Source organism: Schistocerca americana, chromosome 5 (genome assembly GCF_021461395.2).
Source record: "Schistocerca americana isolate TAMUIC-IGC-003095 chromosome 5, iqSchAmer2.1, whole genome shotgun sequence".
NCBI classification, from domain to species: domain Eukaryota; kingdom Metazoa; phylum Arthropoda; class Insecta; order Orthoptera; family Acrididae; genus Schistocerca; species Schistocerca americana.
Genome location: NC_060123.1, coordinates 92,578,477 through 92,598,941, shown reverse-complemented (window position 1 = coordinate 92,598,941; position 20,465 = coordinate 92,578,477).

Genomic DNA, 20,465 nt, shown 5'->3' with positions numbered 1-20,465 from the left:
ATATCGCTGTGGCTGCAATCCGAGCCTTTGTCGGCGCACACCTCGATGGGTGTCTATTACTATCGCACCCGCACCTCGGGCGTCCATACATCATCCGATGTATTTTGTGAGCAGTTGTTGATATCGTAACACTATTTCACTAACGCCCTCAGGCGTGAGACAGGCATCCACTCATCACACCTGGGTGGGTGGTCACATGGCCTCCTGATAGCGGCCTGCCCTCAAGAGCCAACCAAGGTAGCGTCCAATACCACACGGGTTACAGTACTCTTGTACTGAAGAAAGAAGTGTCTCAAAATACAGAAACATACAGGCAGTAACTGCATTTTTGAAATTTGAAATGACCAGTTCGAGACTGTTCGATACAGTTTGAACAGTTTTCAAACACATAATTATCCAAAAGGGTTATGCGCTCCAGATTCTCAGCGCTTTGTACTGACAGTCGTTAATGTTGTTGAAGCAGCTGTCTGGTATGTATAAATATCTACCATCAATGACTGTGCACCCAGTAAAACATGCTGTTTCAGTCTTCACAAAAATCCCTTCGTAGCTCTTCTGAGAGTGTTGTACTCTCAACTGAGTACTATTTGTCGATGCATAGGGGTCAACTGACAACCGACCGTGTGTGTAATGGAAGCTTAAACATCAATCTGTCCAGGACAGAATTAGTAAACTATCTTTCCCACCATCGGCAGAGAACCCTACTCGTGTAGTACTTTACGCTTCGCACGTTTCCAACTTTTCGTGTTGAATGAATTCGTACCAAGACTCTTGCGATGACACATAGTCATCACGAACGATGCTATTAATCTCTCTGCAGCTTCTTTCCGTGATGAACGGTTTGCAAGCCAATCATATCTAACGGAGAACACATTCTTTGTCAGACGGACATTCCATTGTATGGGCATGGTCATGCTGCCAATGCGAGTCTTACGAGATGAGTGCGTGTGCGTTTTGTGATAGTCGAATCTGAGTGGAGCGAGCCAGTACGTTGTGTCGCGAGTGGAGGTAGGTAGAATCTAGAGCGGAACTGTGTAATACTGAAAATCAGTCAATATTTTGAAGAAATAAATATTTTACAGTGAAGAAGTGGAAACGTGACGACAGGAAGAATATTGATTAGAGGTTTATAGAAAAACATTTGAACAGTATGTTGTAAACAAAGTTACTTTCGAATTCAAGCGTTGAAGAGCAGCCATTAATCACAACTGCGTGAGAAACAACAGTATTTGTGTCATACGACGTTTAATTTTGGGAAATATTTCAGGAAGATACTACAAAGGTGGAAGTAGTTTATGAAAAGAACTGACGAGTGTCAATGAGAACTGAAATTAATTCAAATGTCCATCTGTAGATAAGCGTGGAACGACAGCTACTAATAGGTTTCTTTATTTTTTTTATTTTTTTGTTGGGTGGGTTGGCTGAATAAATCGGTCAGCGGGATTTAAATGTTTAAAGTGTCGCTTGATTCAGAATTGATTTCTGTCCCATCACGAACCAACAAAATTGTTGAAATGCTTGTACTATCAGTACATTCAGCAGGAAGGAATGATTTCATCATCGCAGATATCAATTTCGTTGTGCTCTCCAACGATGTGCATTATAGCAGTCACTCGGTTACCCACAGGATTACTGGTCTATCATAGAGGAGCTTGAAGACAGTCCATCGTAGCGCCTGTAGTGATATGAAATAATGCAAGACCTTCTAAAATAGCTCACGTATTCAATCATACTTTTAGAAAATCATTTGAGGTGAAAATTTTGTGTAATAAACATCGCGCAATAGGACAAGTGCTCTTCCGTCATTAGTAAATACAAACCAGGACAATCTCGTATCGATTTATAATGTACAATTCATCAAATAGTGTTCAGGAGGGTAGGACCTAAAACGGGCCGACTTGGAGCAAGAGAGGAAACATAGGACATTTTAATTTCCATTGTCTATACTTTCACAAATAAATTCATAAAACTTTGTCAACATGACCAGGAAGAATTCACGATTCACACTCACAACAGTGAAAGTTCAAAAGCGAAACAATTTTTTTTCACATGTGAAACTTCATAATTTTTTCACTTACTATTGGCTGCGTCTGTTTCTATAGGCACACTTTTCTTCATAAGTAAGAGAGATTCTTCGATGAATTTTGCACAGCATACAAACAATACTTACAGGTGTTGTTGAATTTATAAAAAAATGAATGAGCTGTTACATTTTAAACTTCATGTTTAGAAAAAAACTCAAATTTTATAGTTCATTATCTCAATTTTTACTACAGTTTTTAACAGATTTGGAAAATTCTAGAGTTTTTCATTGAGGAGTTTGTGTTTAATAAGCATACCAAGTTTGACAGTAATAGGATATTTATTTTGTATGTTACATGTACAGCCGTACAGAAATTTGTGTTTTGCGGAAAAAGGCATTTAAAGTTCCTGATTGTATTTTCCGTTCTTTTAGAACTTTCCAGCACCATAAGCAGGTTGTTTTCCATTTTCTGGATCAGTTTTATTCCGTTTCACATTCGTATGATGCACCCTTCTTGATTTTATCACCTCCAAAAATGATTTATCTGCTTTCAGTCACGCTCTCTGTCTATCGCATACACAGCTTTGATACAATTCACTCCGGGCTTAGTTCTCGTTTTCTCTTAAAACATATTTCCTGCCTTGCACATCATCATTAAAACATGAAAGTGCATCATAAACACCAACAGCAAGTGCATTTCTTGCCACAAAAATGGTTTTGCCAATCTTTCCCATACACTTTGGTTAAAACTTTCATTTGGGTTTTGGGTACCGCATTGAAGACATTTCTTCTATAAGCTTTCATTTGCAAGGTCCCTGAATATACGTTTGATGGCTTCCATTACGGCAGTTGGTAGAGAATTCCTGTGATGGTATTCATCACCACCATCTGAGAGGTTGCGGTCTTGCGCCGCTGGTGTAACATTTGCTGTAGCACCCTTTACTGTGTATCCGTTGCCCTGGTGACGTTGTTTACAGTTGAAGCAAAGAATTCTAGGTATCTCGTGCGATAATATGCCACAAACGAACACAAAACAACACGGCCAAATGAAAATCGTTTCGACATTCACAACACCACACTGCAAGACTTTCAAAACAGAGAAACAAAATCAACAATCAAAACAATGCACGTTGATAGCAGCAAAAAAAGTATCGATATCAACATTCCTTATCTCTGGCGCAGATATAAATATGCGAATCCCACAGAGCGAAATACGCTTATGTATGGCAGATGAGCGCTGTGCAAAGGGGTGTTGCGCAGCGTCTTGGGACACTTAAGGCCAAATGACGTGCCTTGTAATCTTTCAAATATATATTTATTATATATCAGACTATTCTGGAACACGAGTGTTACAAAGTAGGCGTATTTTTGAAAAATCGTTTCTTTTTTTATTTTTGATGTCCAATCCCCGGCCCCATTACAATATTGTTGACAAGGAAAGATGGGTTGTCACACAGCCAGAGCTCTTAACTTCCAATGTTTGATAATCCTTAATACTTAAATCGCGATCCTGTAACGCAAGCCGCCTGGTGTAGCCGAGCTGTTCTAGGTGTTATAGTCTGGATCTGCGCGACCGCTACGGTCGCAGGTTCGAATCCTGCCTCAGGCATGGATGTGTGTGACGCCCTTAGGCTAGTTAGGTTTAACTAGTTCTAAGTTCTAGGGGACTGATGACCTCAGAAGTTAAGTCCCGTAGTGCTCAGAGCCCTTTGATCCATTTTGCAATGCACCAAGCGCTATTTGTCACAAAAAATAAGTTTCCATTGAAGTTTCAACAATTTTCAGTTACCATGTTTCATTTCAGTTACGGCATTCTGTCAGATTCTGGCCGGGCCACAACTACCGCCACTTTCACACTCTTCAACCTTCCTCGAACATCCGCACGTTTGGTCGGAACAGATGAAACTGGCTGATAAAAAACTAAAACTTGATACATTCATGTAACTACTCCAGACCAGCCTGAGCCTCGATCATAATGCTGCGGCCAACAACGCTGAAAAGTTGCAAGAATCTGAGTCGGCTTATTCACGAGTGAGATGAAAAACTGAAGTTTCTTATTACTTTCAGTCTTAACATATTAATGAAAACAATAGCAGTTAACATTCCAACAAAAAACTACTACTTTGTCAGAGCGGTTCTAGGCGCTTCAGTCCAGAACCCCGCTGCTGCTACGGTCGCAGGTTCGAATCCTGCCTCGGGAATGGATGTGTGTGATGTCCTTAGGTTAGTTATGTTTAAGTAGCTCTAAGTATAGGAGACTGATGACCTCAGATGTTATGTCCCAAAGTGCTTGGAGCCATTTGAACCCTTTTTTTGACAGAGGCAGTCAAGTAAAAGGTCCTGCTGTAGTTAAATTTATGATTTTAATTACTATACCGTTCATAGTTAGTAGAATGTAGTCGGAAAATTCACTTTGATTTTGATAAGATGGTGTCAGAGAGCTCCTTACCTGATATTATATCGTACGCCAATACATTATTTGCGCAAGAAGCTTTTCAATGATGGCAGGGATTGTAATTTACAACAACTTAGGTAGATAATTAAGCTACTACAAACAGCATAGTGAACGCATTATTGTGGCCAAGATAGACTACTACAGTAGTACATGTTTATGTGCCAACTAGCTCTGCAGATGACGACGAAATTGAAGAAATGTGTGATGAAATAAAAGAAATTATTCAGATAGTGAAGGGAGACGAAAATTTAATAGTCATGGGTGACTGGAATTCGGTAGTAGGAAAAGGGAGAGAAGGAAACGTAGTGGGTGAATATGGATTGGGGCTAAGAAATGAAAGAGGAAGCTGCCTGATAGAATTTTGCACAGAGCACAACTTAATCATAGCTAACGCTTGGTTCAAGAATCATAAAAGAAGGTTGTATACATGGAAGAAGCTTGGAGATACTGACAGGGGCAGATGTGGACTCTGACCACAATCTATTGGTTATGAACTGTAGATTAAAACTGAAGAAACTCCAAAAAGGTGGGAATTTAAGGAGATGGGACCTGGATAAACTGACTAAACCAAAGGTTGTACAGAGTTTCAGGGAGAGCATAAGGGAACAATTGACAAGAATGGGGGAAAGAAATACAGTAGAAGAAGAATGGGTAGCTTTGAGAGATGAAATAGTGAAGGCAACTGAGGACCTAGTAGGTAAAAAGACGAGGGCTAGTAGAAGTCCTTAGGTAACAGAAGAAATATTGAATTTAATTGATGAAAGAAAAAAATATAAAAATACAGTAAATGAGGCAGGCAAAAAGGAATACAAACGTCTCAAAAATGAGATCAACAGGAAGTGCAAAATGGCTAAGCAAGGATGGCTAGAGGACAAATGTAAGGATGTAGAGGCTTATCTCACTAGGGGTAAGATAGATACTGCCTACAGAAAAATTAAAGAGACCTTTGGAGAATAGGGAACCACTTGTATGAATATCAAGAGCTTAGATTGAAACCCAGTTCTAAGCAAAGAAGGGAAAACAGAAAGAAGGAGAACATAGAGTGTCTATACAAGGGCAATATACTTGAGGACAATATTATGGAAATGGAAGAGGATGTAGATGAAGATGAAATGGGAGATACGATACTGCGTGAAGAGTTTGACAGAGCACTGAAAGCCCTGAGTCGAAACAAGGCCCTGGGAGTAGACAACATTCCATTAGAACTACTGACGGCCTTGGGAGAGCCAGTCCTGTAAACACTCTACCATCTGGTGAGCAAGATGTATGAGACAGGCGAAATACCCTCAGACTTAAAGAAAAATATAATAATTACAATCCCAAAGAAAGAGGGTGCTGACAGATGTGAAAATTACCGAACAATGAGTTTAATAAGTCACGGATGCAAAATACTAACGCGAATTCTTTACAGACGAATGGTAAAACTGGTAGAAGCCGACCTCGGGGAAGATCTGTTTGGATTCTGTAGAAATATTGGAACACGTGAGGCAATACTGACCCTACGGCTTATCTTAGAAGCTAGATTAATGAAAGGCAAAGCTACGTTTCTAGCATTTGTAGACTTAGAGAAAGCTTTTGACAATGTTGACTGGAATACTCTCTTTCAAATTCTGAAGGTGGCAGGGATAAAATACAAGGAGCGAAAGGCTATTTACAATTTGTACAGAAACCAGATGGCAGTTATAAGATTCGAGGGGCATGACAGGGAAGCAGTCGTTGGGAAGGGAGTGAGACAGGGTTGTAGCCTCTGCCCAATGTTGTTCAATCTGTATACTGAGCAAGCAGTGAAGGAAACAAATGAAAAATTCGGAGTAGGTATTAAAATCCATGGAGAAGAAATAAAAACTTTGAGGTTCGCCGATGACATTGTAATTCTGTCAGGGACAGCAAAGGACTTGGTAGAGCAGTTGAACGGAATGGACAGTGTCATGAAAGAAGGGTATAAGATGAGCATCAACAAAAGCAAAACGAGAATAATGGAATGTAGAAGAATTAAGTGGGGTGATGCTGAGGGAATTAGATTAGGAAATTAGACCCTTAAAGTAGTAAAGGAGTTTTGCTATTTGGGGAGCAAAATGACTGATGATGGTCGAAGTAGAGAGGATATAAAATGTAGACTGGCAATGGCAAGGAAAGCGTTTCTGATGAAGAGAACTTTATTAACATCGAGTGTAGATTTAAGTGTCAGGAAGTCGTTTCTGAAAGTTTTTGTATGGAAGTGAAAAATGGACGATAAATAGTTTGGACAAGAAGAGAATAGAAGCTTTCGAAATGTGGTGCTACAGAAGAATGCTGAAGATTAGATGGGTAAATCATATAACGAATGAGGAGGTATTGAATAGGAATGGAGAGAAGAGAAGTTTGTGGCACAACTTGACTAGAAGAAGGGATCGATTGGTAGGACATGTTCTGAGATATCGACGGATCACCAATTTAGTTTTGGAGGGCAGCGTGGAGGGTAAAAATCGTAGAGGGAGGCCAAGAGATGAATACACTAAGCAGATTCAGAAGGATGTAGGCTGCAGTAGGTACTGGGAGATGAAGAAGCTTGCACAGGATAGAGTAACATGGAGAGCTGCATCAAACCAGTCTCAGGACTGAAGACCACAACAACAACAACAGGTAGATACTAAGAACCTGGTTCAAATATATTTCTGTATAAAGTATTCCCAACAAACATAGTATATTACGTAAATATAATTTTGAGCCATCGCTGCAGCGTTAAAATGAGTGAATAAACTGTCCTGCCCACAATTCTTCGAAGCTACAGGGGCGTTTACAAAATGGTAGTGTCCCCTTCCTCCATGCGTCGCAGCAAATAGTAGCTATTGTTACTTTCGAGACTAGTACACCACTAATTCACGCAGCCTAGGAGTTACGAGATGAATTATCTAATAATATGTTTGGAGTGTCCAAAACGATAGCGGATGCGTCGCCTCGTCTACGACGGCAGCTGTATGGTGCGCCCTCCTACGCCGGAATGCGTGAAAGAGACCCTCCCGATGGCTGCTACGGACGTCCTCTACCTCGCCCACGCACAGAGGCGAGCCACCAGTTCAGGCAACTAGCTGCTGGCTTCTCCACTCTCGTGCCTGCCCCTCCACATTGTCGCGTCCCAAAGAAATGCAGTCATTGGTCGTCCTTCATGATACTTTTGCCATTAATCATTTAAATTATTTGTGTGCTTCAGAATAGCGCAAACTTCTAACAGTCACATTAGATGTGTAAAATTAATCATTCCCATCTTACTTAGTGAAACTACCGTTAAATCCGCAGGGCAGAACAGGTGATTAGGAGTGTGGAAAGTGCCAAATAAGGTGGCGGTCAGTTTCACTTCTGTAAGGCAGGTGGTGGGCCCAACTACACTTGATCCGTCGGTAACCCAACCAAGAGACAGTCACGGACCGACCGACCAAACGACTTGCTAGCCACCAATCGGTACATGAAAACTCAAAGACCAAACTATTATGGACGTGAAACTTCCTGGCAGATTAAAACTGTGTGCCCGACCGAGAGTCGAACTCGCGGCCTTTGCCTTTCGCGGGCAAGTGCTCTACCATCTGAGCTACCGAAGCACGACTCACGCCCGGTACTCACAGCTTTACTTCTGCCAGTATCTCGTCTCCTACCTTCCAAACTTTACAGAAGCTCTCCTGCGAAGTTTCGTATCAGCGCACACTCCGCTGCAGAGTGAAAATCTCATTCTGGAAACATCCCCCAGGCTGTGGCTAAGCCATGTCTCCGCAATATCCTTTCTTTCAGGAGTGCTAGTTCTCCAGGTTCGCGGGAGAGCTTCTGTAAAGTTTGGAAGGTAGGAGACGAGATACTGGCAGAAGTAAAGCTGTGAGTACCGGGCGTGAGTCGTGCTTCGGTAGCTCAGATGGTAGAGCACTTGCCCGCGAAAGGCAAAGGCCCCGATTTCGAGTCTCGGTCGGGCACACAGTTTTAATCTGCCAGGAAGTTTCATATCAGCGCACACTCCGCTGCAGAGTGAAAATCTCATTCTATTATGGACGTGATTATCCACAATGAAATATGTATTAAGCTGTCTAAACTACACACCGTGGTGGACAGTGACAACAGCTGAGGAAAGTACACTGCTTGAAATTGCGTTAGTGGCCTTTGACAGCGATAACAGGTGAGGAAAGGACGCTACCTGAAATTACGTCAGTGACTGGGGCAGGTAACCGGAACACTAACGGCCGCAAGGCAGAAAATTCCGCTGGTACACTCGAAATTTAAATAAGGTAATATAGTTAACTCCACCAAAAAAGAACACTGCCTGAATTTAAGTCAGTGGCCAGGCAGGAAGCCACAACACGAACGGCCACAAGACAGAAAATTCCGCTGGTGCACTTGAATTGTAGTGAAGCAATATAGTTCCTTCCACTGCACGGCGGCTCGATTTCACATCTACAAACACTCAGTGTTGCTCACAGGAAAAGTTCCCCAACAGCGAACCACTGAAACGAACGACACAACATGAACGGACGTGGTTTGGGTACTTAAGACACCACTCAACTTTGACGTCCTGGATCGGTGAACCGCGAAGCTCGTAGCGATCGGACAGCTCCACACACGCTCCGGCACTGCGCAGGGACCACCAGCGAACCGAGCAGACTGCACCATATGGAGATATCCTCCCTGGTCCGCAACAACCGACCGACTATCCTCAAAATGCAGACGACATTTAAAATAGTCGTCAGTGGAAATAAGGCCATCTACACACACAACCTGACAAACACTTGCATGGAGACCTGAACGATACCCAACAATAACTAAGCGTGCACGAAGACAAATCGGGAGTCGATTCACACACACACAGCCGACTCATGAACGATCGGGTAGCCATAACGCGTCGTCCGGTACGACGACCGACCGACGATCCAACAATACTGTGGCCGACCCGAACTGGCTTACGACAGACAACGACCGGGAAGTAATAGCAGTCGAGCAAAGATACTACGAGAAGGGATATATTGATATGCGCTGCTAGCGCCGCTCACGTCGGGCAGAGCGGCAACTCAGTGACGCCAGTAATTTAAATTAACGTAGTGAGGTGGAACTACCTTAAAAATAGGGTGTAAAATAAATTATGGCGGGAACATGAGCCACTCACGGCTCACTTAGTAATACACTGACAAAAACTCGACGCACCACGAAGAAATTATCCGAATGCGACGGAAATCGGTAGATTTTCAGACAAACAAATGATTACAATTTCCAAAAAAAAATAATATTTATTTGAAAGAGCTGCAAGAACTAAGCAAGTCAATAACGCGTTGTTCCACCACTGTGTCTTGTGCAAGCAGTTATTCGGCTTGGCATTGATTGATAGAGTTGTTGGATGTTCTCCATAGGGGTATCATCCAAAAATCTGTCCAAATACCATATTAGGTCGTTAAAAACCCAAGTTGGTTGCCCATAATGATCCAAAAGTTCTCAGTTGGGAAGAGATCCGACGTACTTGCTGGCCACGGTAGGGTTTGACAATCAAGTAGTTACATTTTCAATTTGTTTTATGTAAACGATCCCCAAACTAAAGTTTTATAAATTGAATCATTATAAACAGTTAAAAATTTATATTCAATCATTTTCAGAATAATCAGTTCATCTCAGTTATTATCGTATTATTTTACATTGAACCCAGTAACCACAAGATTTAATTTGTGTCGAGTTTTCTCAATCTTTTATTTAATAAGGACATTGAATTTTTCACCAGTAACTTCAATCAAAAAAGCAAATGCATAATAAATACAGTTTTAGCTCACACATTTGCAGTACCAATAAATGAATGCCAACCCAAATAGTTATCAACAATAAATCAGAGTGAGTATTTTCAGACATGCATTCAGATGACGTTACCCAGAGGCGACCCAGTAAAATAAAAGGTAAGGAAAATACATACGTATATTTTCAGGTTCACTGCATAGACAGGGCCACGGCGTATGCTTATGTGTTCACGTCGAAATAATCTTCTTTATGAGTCTAATTGACATTATTGCCAATAAAGGCACAAGGCGTACAAAATTGTCTACGCTAAAGACTATCTCATCATACACGTTGTCAAAAGCAAGTCCACACAGAAAAGCTGCAAGACACAAAAAGTTCAATTCTCTTTCTTTCTTTCTTTCGTTAGACGGAAAGTAAGTTAAATTATTGCATTCTAGACGGGAAGGTTATCGTCCAAACGAGGTAAGTTTATAAATAATTTCATTTATTATCGACGGGAAGGTTTCAAACCCTTTCAGAGGTTTTCAATTCACTCAAGATTTATTGCTGCAACAATGCATATGGACTACATGAAATGATTACTTTCGCAGATCAACGGCACAAACTCTTCTGAATCACCTGGCATGGACCCATGTTGAAACACCCATATTAGTGCGCGGTGTCGCCTCCATAGACGGCAGTGCAAGGTCGTGATGCTGGCATCCAGCCGATCGTACAAGTGGTGAATTCTGTCCTGGTATACGTTATGCCACGGCTGCTCGACCTGTTCGCGTAATACTGTAAGAGTTGTATGTTGACGAGTCGCACAAACCACTTCTCGTCCCATCATATCCAACACGTGCTCAATTGGACACAAGTCCGGAGATCGTGCTGCCCGTGGAAGTAGCTACACGTCTTGTAGAGCACATTGAGTTTCAAGAGCAGTGTCTGGGCGAACATCATTCTGTCGTAACGTCAAATTCCTGCTGCAACAACGGCAAAAAAACGGTTCTGACAACATTTAGAACGTACGGAGAGGTGGTTAGTGTCAACTCCAGAAACACCAAAGGTGAACGAGAGTTGTAGTTTATCGCAGCCCAGACCATAAGGTCTGGGGCGGAGTCAGTGTGTCTTCAACGAACGCACCCTATGAGGCACCTCTCACCAGGTCTATGTTGCACACGCAAACGAGCATCACCTGCAGGCAAGCAGGATATGCTTTCATTGCTGAAGACCACAGCGCACCATTCCATCTTCCAACTGATCCTCTGACGGCGCCAATCGAGTAGTGCACATCGATGCTGTGGCGTCAGTGGAAGACCGGCTAGAGGTGTCCGTGCCCCCGGTCTCACTGCTAATAATCGTTTCCTAACGTTCTGGGCTCAGAATCTCTCCTACAGTTGTGGGAAAGTTCACCTGACCACTGATACCAGCATCGTTGCACAACTGATACAGCACGTCCAACTTGTGTGGCAATTCTCAGAAAGGACATTCCCGCCTCTATGAAGGCCACAACTGTATCCCTTTCAAACTCGCTGTTTCGGCTGTAGGAAGCACGAGTGCGACTCCTAGGCGTGGTTGCCCGCTTGCTTCCCACGTCGGGATCACACTGGGAGTTATCGCTCTGAGCATTCCCTATTAAAGAGTACACACAGGTGGTGCTCTGGTAGGTATCCTACTACGCTATCTGTTGGCGGACGACGGAGAAACCATTATCGGTACATCTACTTTCTCCAAGTAGCATACGCCGTCACCCGATCAAAATCGACATGTCTTTGCAGGTGTACCATTTTCTTTCCTGGAGTGTGTAAGATATCATACAATGACACAGAAGGTTTCAGTTTGAACTTGCCACTCAAGGTTGCAGCCAGCGACAAGTTTCTTCTGTGACAAGCGACATTCACTTCACTATCCCAATATCAGCTTTGTCCGCAGCACAAAGGGCCCTAAGGCGTCCATCTTTCTATATTTCAACACAGTTCCGCCGTATCTAATACGTTTTGAGGAAAAACCAGTATGTCAGACCGTAAGAGAATGGTTGTAACCTTCCCTTGGTTACCAATATATAACTTCTTCCCTGCTATGCCCGCAGCTTGCATAAGGTCATAACGTGGCACCTTCTTTATACCTTTACAAAATTCAGCGGCAAATTGTTTATTTCTTGTAGTTTTCGCATAGTTTCTCGACAAACGTGTTTCGGCACCTGTGCCATTTTCAAGTGTTCCTGTTGACATCACATTTATAAAGCATTTTATTCTATGTCTATGTAACAGTACCATGAGTTTTTTTTTGTGTTACATTATACTAGATAGAGTGACGTCCGTAAAACGTCTTGGAACATGATTTCTTCTATGTACTACATTGGTAATATATGTCACGTATTAACCTTCTGTAGAAATTTCGTGTTATTTTTTGATAGTTGCTAAATCACAGATCTATCCAAAGGTTCATTATATTTTCAGGTAAATGATATCTTAGGTAGTCAGAGATATATTTCACCAGAGACCTTATGCATTATGTAGATGTGCGTTCTTAATGTTGTCTATTGTTTTTTTGTTTATTTATCGCATTCCTCAGATATAGAAACGCAACCCCTGTCGTAACCTAAGAAATCATAAAATTAATAACAGCTCACTCTGTTACAGAACTAATTTGAATTCGGTAAAACATACACTCAGAAAGATGAGGTACAAAGGGAAACTGCATAGATATATTTCTCTATGCACTAGAAGAAAAAGTTTCCACCTACACTTCCCCATCCGTCAACAAATTTATGTACTACTACAGGTATGGAGATGATGAGTTACTACTAATAAGTAGAGACAACAAAGATACACAAGGAATTCACCAGCATTCAAACAATCTGCATCCAAAAAGAATTCACAGTAGGAACAGAGAGCAATAAATCCATTAATTTCTTAGACCTAACATCAAGCAATGATAATAACCAACACAGATTTGAAACCTACAGAAAACGTACAACTACAGACATCGTTATGAATAAAAATTCATTCCATCTCAGGTCACATGAATATGCATACTTTAAATATATTATTGATAGACTCATAAATTTACCGCTGAAAGAACAAGCATTAAAAATGAAATTACAGCACACAAATATGTAGCACAAAAAAATTTAAATCCAGATATAATGCTCAAAATCTACGATGACCATCCTAAACCTAAAGCCAGCTACATACATAGAGGCGTAACACTGAAAAGAGATGACAGATCCAAAGCCAAACCGATATATGTACCAACGATAGATATAGGCAACATGCTGCACAAAATAAAGTAATTGTTGAGGAATGCGGAAATACAACTACGCACTACTAAGAATTTACGACGCCCTATCTCTTCTAATCCAGGCGTGTACAAAATTTCCTCTGATGACTGCAGTAGCTTTTACGTTGAACAAACTCGACAAACTTTTAGTATAAGACTGAAGGAAAACGTGAGGGATTAGAAAAGCAACCAATTAAGTTTTTACCTGTACTTCAGATACAAAAAACCATAAAGTGAACACAATCGAAAACACTTTGAAAATTCTACGTAGGATACCAAAAGATCAAACTATGAACATTTTGGAAGAACTACAAATTTGTAGACACGCAAACAGGCATCCGAATGACATCCTAAACTAACAAATGGAACTCAAAAACAAAAACTAACATAATGGAAAATGAAAAGGGATGGACACATAACGATAAACAAAAAAATAGACTGCATTAATATCGCACGTCTACATAATACATCTCTGGCTAACATATCTTTGACTATCTAAGATATAATTTATTTGTAAACACAATGCATTAATGGAACGATCCTTAATTTGACAACTATCAAAAAACAAAAAACACGAGACTTCTGTAGAAGGTAAATACGTGACCTATATTAACAACATACTAAATAAAATAAATCACGTTCCAACATGTTTTATGAATGTCACTCCATGTAGATGTAACTATAACATAACATAAAAAAACTCTTTGTACTGTTACATAGACGTAGAATAAAATGCTTTATAAATGTACTGTTAACAGGAGCACTTGAAAATGGCACAGATGCCGAAACAAGCTCGTCGTGAAATAAAATTGAAACAAATGAGCCCTCGGACATAATTATTTTTAGTCTTATTGACCATGTTTCAGCACTTCTAACAGTGCCTTCATCACAATTAAAACAATTAAAAATCGAGCCACTGTGGGCTGCTCGTACCTGTACAGCTACCAGGTTGCAACGGACATGTGGCTGTACAGGTACGAGCAGCCCACAGTGGCTCGATTTTTAGTTGTTTTAATTGTGATGAAGGCACTCTTAGAAGTGCTGAAACATGGTCAATAAGACTAAAAATAATTATCTCCGAGGGCTCATTTGTTTCAGTTTTAATTTAGAAACGGTCACTGAACTAATCAGCCATGTTTGGAACTTTTCGGGAAATTATGCAAAAACAACAAAAAATACGCCATTTGTAGCTAATTTTGTAAAGAAGATACCAGTATATGAGTTCTTAAGTTCCAACTGAATAGTTTCAAGGTGACTATATTTTGCATTCGCTGTCGCTCGAATTGTAGCGATAAGGGAGGGGTGGAGTTTACAGAATGTTTTAGTGTGTAAAAATAAATTGGATATTTGAGTAAATTACGAATATTTTACATTGTATTAAAAAGTAGAGCTATATTTTTAAGGTGTAACACTCTTAGATTTGTTGTACTTTGTATAGGGTAAGGTAGTATCGTCCACAGTTGAGTGTCTTTAATACTTAATAAATCATTTTCATTTCCCAAAGTTCATTGTTCCAATTCATGGTTTATAGTTAGCCATGTCACTGTGCGATTTTTAACGACAATCCAACACAGAATAAATTTGTGAGAGAACAGAGGACAATAAAAGAATAAGCCCCATATGCTTAGCAAGACGGTTCGTGTTCAGTTATATAATTAGTGTTCGATGAATGAGGAATGACAGATATTATGAAGGTGTATCTTCAGAGACACACTTGCAGCCTATCATATTACCTCTTTTGCAGACGTCAGCCGTTGTCTGGCACGTACAGGGATAGAGGGAGGGACCCGCAGCTTTAGCTGGAGTCCCCGGTAGGTTGCTGCAGAGGCCGCGCCTGCTGCTTTGCAGTCCCGGCCCGCTCTGCACACACTTCACGTTCCTGAATTACTTAGGACGGCAGCTACACAAAGGTCTCTCCGCCGCATAGCTACCACTCTCTGCCTAATTACTACTCTCTGCCACTTTCAACAGTCACCATACAAATGCTGCTCTCTTTCATTAAGAGCCGAGCCATCAGGCGGGAAGGTACCGCTAGTAACAGACCAGGAAACATCCAGCCACAAAAGTATTGGCGAATAAGAGGGCATTCTGAAAAGGTCTGTCTCTCGCTGCCATCAAAGAAATTTCTTTCTGACTTATTGTTACATGTAGCACAATAAAAAAGTCGAGTGTCAGTTTGGTTTCTTATTTTTGAAATTCGTCGTATTGTGAGTGTACAGTTCAGATGGATAATCCCAGACACTGTAAGTTGTCGGTGCGTGTATGAGACGGTGATGGAGTTCAGTAATTGAATCTTTAATTGAATATGTTAAAACGGCCCTGTATATGTAACATAAACAGATCGTTAGCCACAAAAAGAATGATAAAGGAATTCATCTGACTACGAAATTAGACAAGGATCTCAATTAACCCAGTTTATTACACACAAAATCAAAAGAAACTGTTTGAAAATCATTGGAAATAATAAGCTAATCCCTTGAGAAATCTGGATTGTGATTCAAATGAACACGTATCTGGATAAAACACTTACAATCGCAAAGTCATATCATGACTGCCGTAGGTTAGCGGGTAGAGATAAAAAACCCTAGTGAAGGAAATGCATGTGCATCTATTACAAGAGTTAAAAACTTGCTGAACCTCTAACTGCAAAAAAGTCTTCAGAATGAAGACTAAAATTGCTGAACATCAACTGAATCGTCTGTCGGTGCTTGCAGAACATGATAATAACAAAAAAACGGGAAACAATTCTAGATGTTCCACACAATTACATTTATTTGGTCACTAACCGGTTCTCGGCTATTCAGGCCATCTTCAGGTAACAACTGAATGTCGAAAACACCGATAAGCGCAATGTGCGACTTAGACAGATTTTATTTGTATAGAATATGTAAAACTGACAATGTATTTAAATAGCAAAACATTACAATAACTAAAAGCGGAGCTACACTAAGTTTTTAGGTGTTGATAAACGTAATAAATGAGAAATAAGATGATTTAACAGTTTGGAATTAATATTCGTAACGAAAATTTAACAATCTGATCATTTAATACTAGAATAACATTCTCTGCCATGTGTCTGTTGGTGTATTTACTTATGTTTCTTCTCTGTAAATGCTAAAAAGTGTTTTTGTGAACTAATATCTATCTTAAGGTCAAAAAAATTTATAGAAGAGCCTCCCAACTCAATGTATACTGAATTTTCTTATTTTCTGACTTTAAATGCTGTAGTAATGTATCTAACTGTCTAGTGATAACGGTCCACAAACACATCATTCTTCGACATATCTGAATCTACACTTAATTTTACTCTTCAGTGGCCATTTAAGTAAGAAAGTTTGTTCGAAGCTGTCCATGAAAATTTTAGGTAGTATTGGAATAAAAGGTGAACTGATATCTGGGCTTCAGGATGACTACAATAATTGGTTTAACACTAGAAGTAATTCTGTTTTACACATATTTGAGTAGCATAGATTATACCAAGTAATGATACAGGATATACTTTTTATTTATGCAAAACATCTGTTAATATGTTAATGAAATCATCAGCACAAACATATGTAAGTAAACTAGTGACATCGAAATATACTAGTTTAGAACTGGGTAGGATTTGTTTGTAATTAATTTGGTCAACAAGAGCCACAGATTTTAGATTTAAAACTGGTTACATCTTTAATGATACAATCAAACTCTTTTGCTGGTAAGTAAACAGGGAGCTGAAAAGGACGAAATTGATGGACATCTTGTATCACCATCTTTAAATAATTTGGGTAATGCTTAAAATCAAGGAACTGTTGGACTCAGCGTACAGCAGTTAGTTTCATTTATAATAACTGAAGACGATTTGATGGTGGTTTTTATTTGTTCAATGAAAGCTGCAGACAGATCCTTTTGTGGTTCTTGGATAGCTCCGACTAGAAACATCTACAAAAATATCAAACTGCAGTATCCAATGAAAATATAAAAATCATCATCAAATCACGTAAATGTATTACATTTGAAACCAACAGTCATATGCTAGTTAGTATTAACCCAAGGCTCCTTTACCCAAATTACACAAAGATGGTGTCCCACTGCGTCCAGTCCTTCATTCCGTTCTGCTCCATGTTACCTGCTAACTAAATAGCTTGATTATGTAGTCATGGACAATTTCGAACAAAGTTTCTTACAGAAAGAGCCATTGAATTGTAAAATTAGGTCCTGATTAAGAAGTGTCGATGATGTGCTGTGTTTGTGGACCTGTGCCACTAGACAGTTAAATACATTACTACAGCATTTAACCTCACTCACAACATAAGAAAATTCAGTTTACAATGCAGCTGGGGGATCTTACATAAATTTCTTGGTCCTTAATATAGATATTAGAAAGAAAACACGCAATAAGCATGTGGAGAGAAAACGTAGCTACTGATAAATGATCTCTCAAAGCTGCCAGCATCCACACAGCCACGAACATACAGCTTTCGAATGAGTGGTGCATCGCCTCATATCTGTTCCATGATTCAAATCAGACTTTCAAACACAACGAAGAACTATCAAACAATTCACTTCCAGCAATGGCTATAGCTCTGTTGTGTTTGATAAATAGTCTATGAGAAAAGCATATGAATAAAATTACGTTGGCCAACAGCAATCACTCAGAAGTTAGAAATCTTGCTGCAAAATCCTGGGTTTTGCAACAATTCAGACAATGTTGCAAAAAAAGTTAAAATATCGCTTCAACAGACACTAATTTTATAATTTTTAATATCATAATTTTTATTCGATAGTAAAACAAACTGCAAGCCTTGGCAAAGGGTGTGAAAAACTGAATATTGGCGATAGCTCTTCATAACTATTGCTACTTACATATACTTCTAAATTTAACTCCAAATTGGGCTCAGCAGATTGCGACAGCAGTTGATTGAGGAAACGCATTAATTCAGTATCAAAATACGTTATTTAGATATTATTTTATTAGACAACCAGTTCCAACGTTCCAATCACGTCATCTTCAGGCCTGCCCCATGAATGACACCAAATACCAACCATGTATGTGTAAGACAAAGCGCCCATATTCGTATCTGGTTCCGTATATATATATCCAAACTTCATGTTGCTGTAACATGCGTGAAGAGCAGACACCCTCATGCAGTCTGGATCTCTACAGAACCAGATACAAATATTGGTATATTGTGTTACACATACACGGGGGGTATTTGCTGTCATTGGTGAGACAGGCCTTAAGATGACGTCATTGGAACGTCGAAACTGGTCGCCTAATAAAACAATAACATAATATTGGCTGTTGGTACAATATTAATGCATTATATCCACCTGAGTCTCCTTACTAAAGTAATGACATGATCTCTCTCTTCAACTTTTATTGTCTACTTTCAAGTAATAATTTAAGTCTCTCCAGATCTGACAGTAATTATACGTTCTTTTTCCGTATGTAGTAGTGATGAATGTCAGTACAATGATTACAATAATTTGTGCATAACAGCTAATACATCTGGTTACTGTATTTGTGCTAGAAAAGAATAGTTCTGACTCTAACAACCAATTGGTTTAACATAGAGTGTGTGCTCGTGGACTGGCCATTACGTATTTTCGAGCAATATAAAGTCGTATAATAAAGGGAATCACAGATTCTTTGCTTTCACGCGCGTCTCTCGGCCCTTATGTTCCGTGATGGAAGGGAGCAAGCTTTGTCTAACACAGCGGACACCTCACAAACGATGATTCCATTTAGAGACGCTGCACGTGTCGACATATGAGAGCAGGTACTTATGTTTGTCGATATGTGACAGCGAGTTCATAAGATTACCTAGAATCTAATGAACCATGGACCTTGCCGTTGGTGGGGAGTCTTGCGTGTCTCAGCAATACAGTTAGCCGTACAGTAGGTGCAACCACAAAGGGGATTCTGTTGAGAGGCCAAACAAACGTGTGATTCCTGAAGAGGGGCAGCAGCCTTTTCATTAGCTGCAGGGGCAACAGTCTGGATGATTGACTGATCTGGCCTTGTAACACTAACCAAAACGGCCTTGCTGTGCTGGTACTGCGAACGGCTGAAAGCAAGGGGAAACTACAGCCGTAATTTTTCCCGAGGGCATGCAGCTTTACTGTATGGTTAAATGATGATGGCGTCCTCTACTACCACAGTAGTACAAGTTTGTATGCCAACTAGCTCTGCAGATGACGAAGAAATTGAAGAAATGTATGATGAAATAAAAGAAATTATTCAGATAGTGAAGGGAGACGAAAATTTAATAGTCATGGGTGACTGGAATTCGAGTGTAGGAAAAGGGAGAGAAGGAAACGTAGTAGGTGGATACGGATTGGGGCTAAGAAACGAAAGAGGAAGCCGCCTGGTAGAATTTTGCACAGAGCATAACTTAATCATAGCTAACACTTGGTTTAAGAATCATGAAAGAAGGTTGTATACATGGAAGAACCCTGGAGATACTAAAAGGTATCAGATAGATTATATAATGGTAAGACAGAGATTTAGAAACCAGGTTTTAAACTGTAAGACATTTCCAGGGGCAGATGTGGACTCTGACCACAATCTATTGGTTATGACCTGTAGATTAAAACTGAAGAAACTGCAAAAAGGTGGGAATTTAAGGAGATGGGACCTGGATAAACTGACTAAACCAGAGGTTGTACAGAGTTTCAGGGAGAGCATAAGGTAACAATTGACAGGAATGGGGAAAAGAAATACCGTAGAAGAAGAATGGGTAGCTTTGAGAAATGAAGTAGTGAAGGCAGCAGAGGATCTAGAGGTAAAAAGACGAGGGCTAGTAGAAATCCTTGGGTAACAGAAGAAATATTGAATTTAATTGATGAAAGGAGAAAATATAAAAATACAGTAAATGAAGCAGGCAAAAAGGAATACAAACGTCTCAAAAATGAGATCAACAGGAAGTGCAAAATGGCTAAGCAGGAATGGCTAGAGGACAAATGTAAGGATGTAGAGGCTTATCTCACTAGGGGTAAGATAGATAC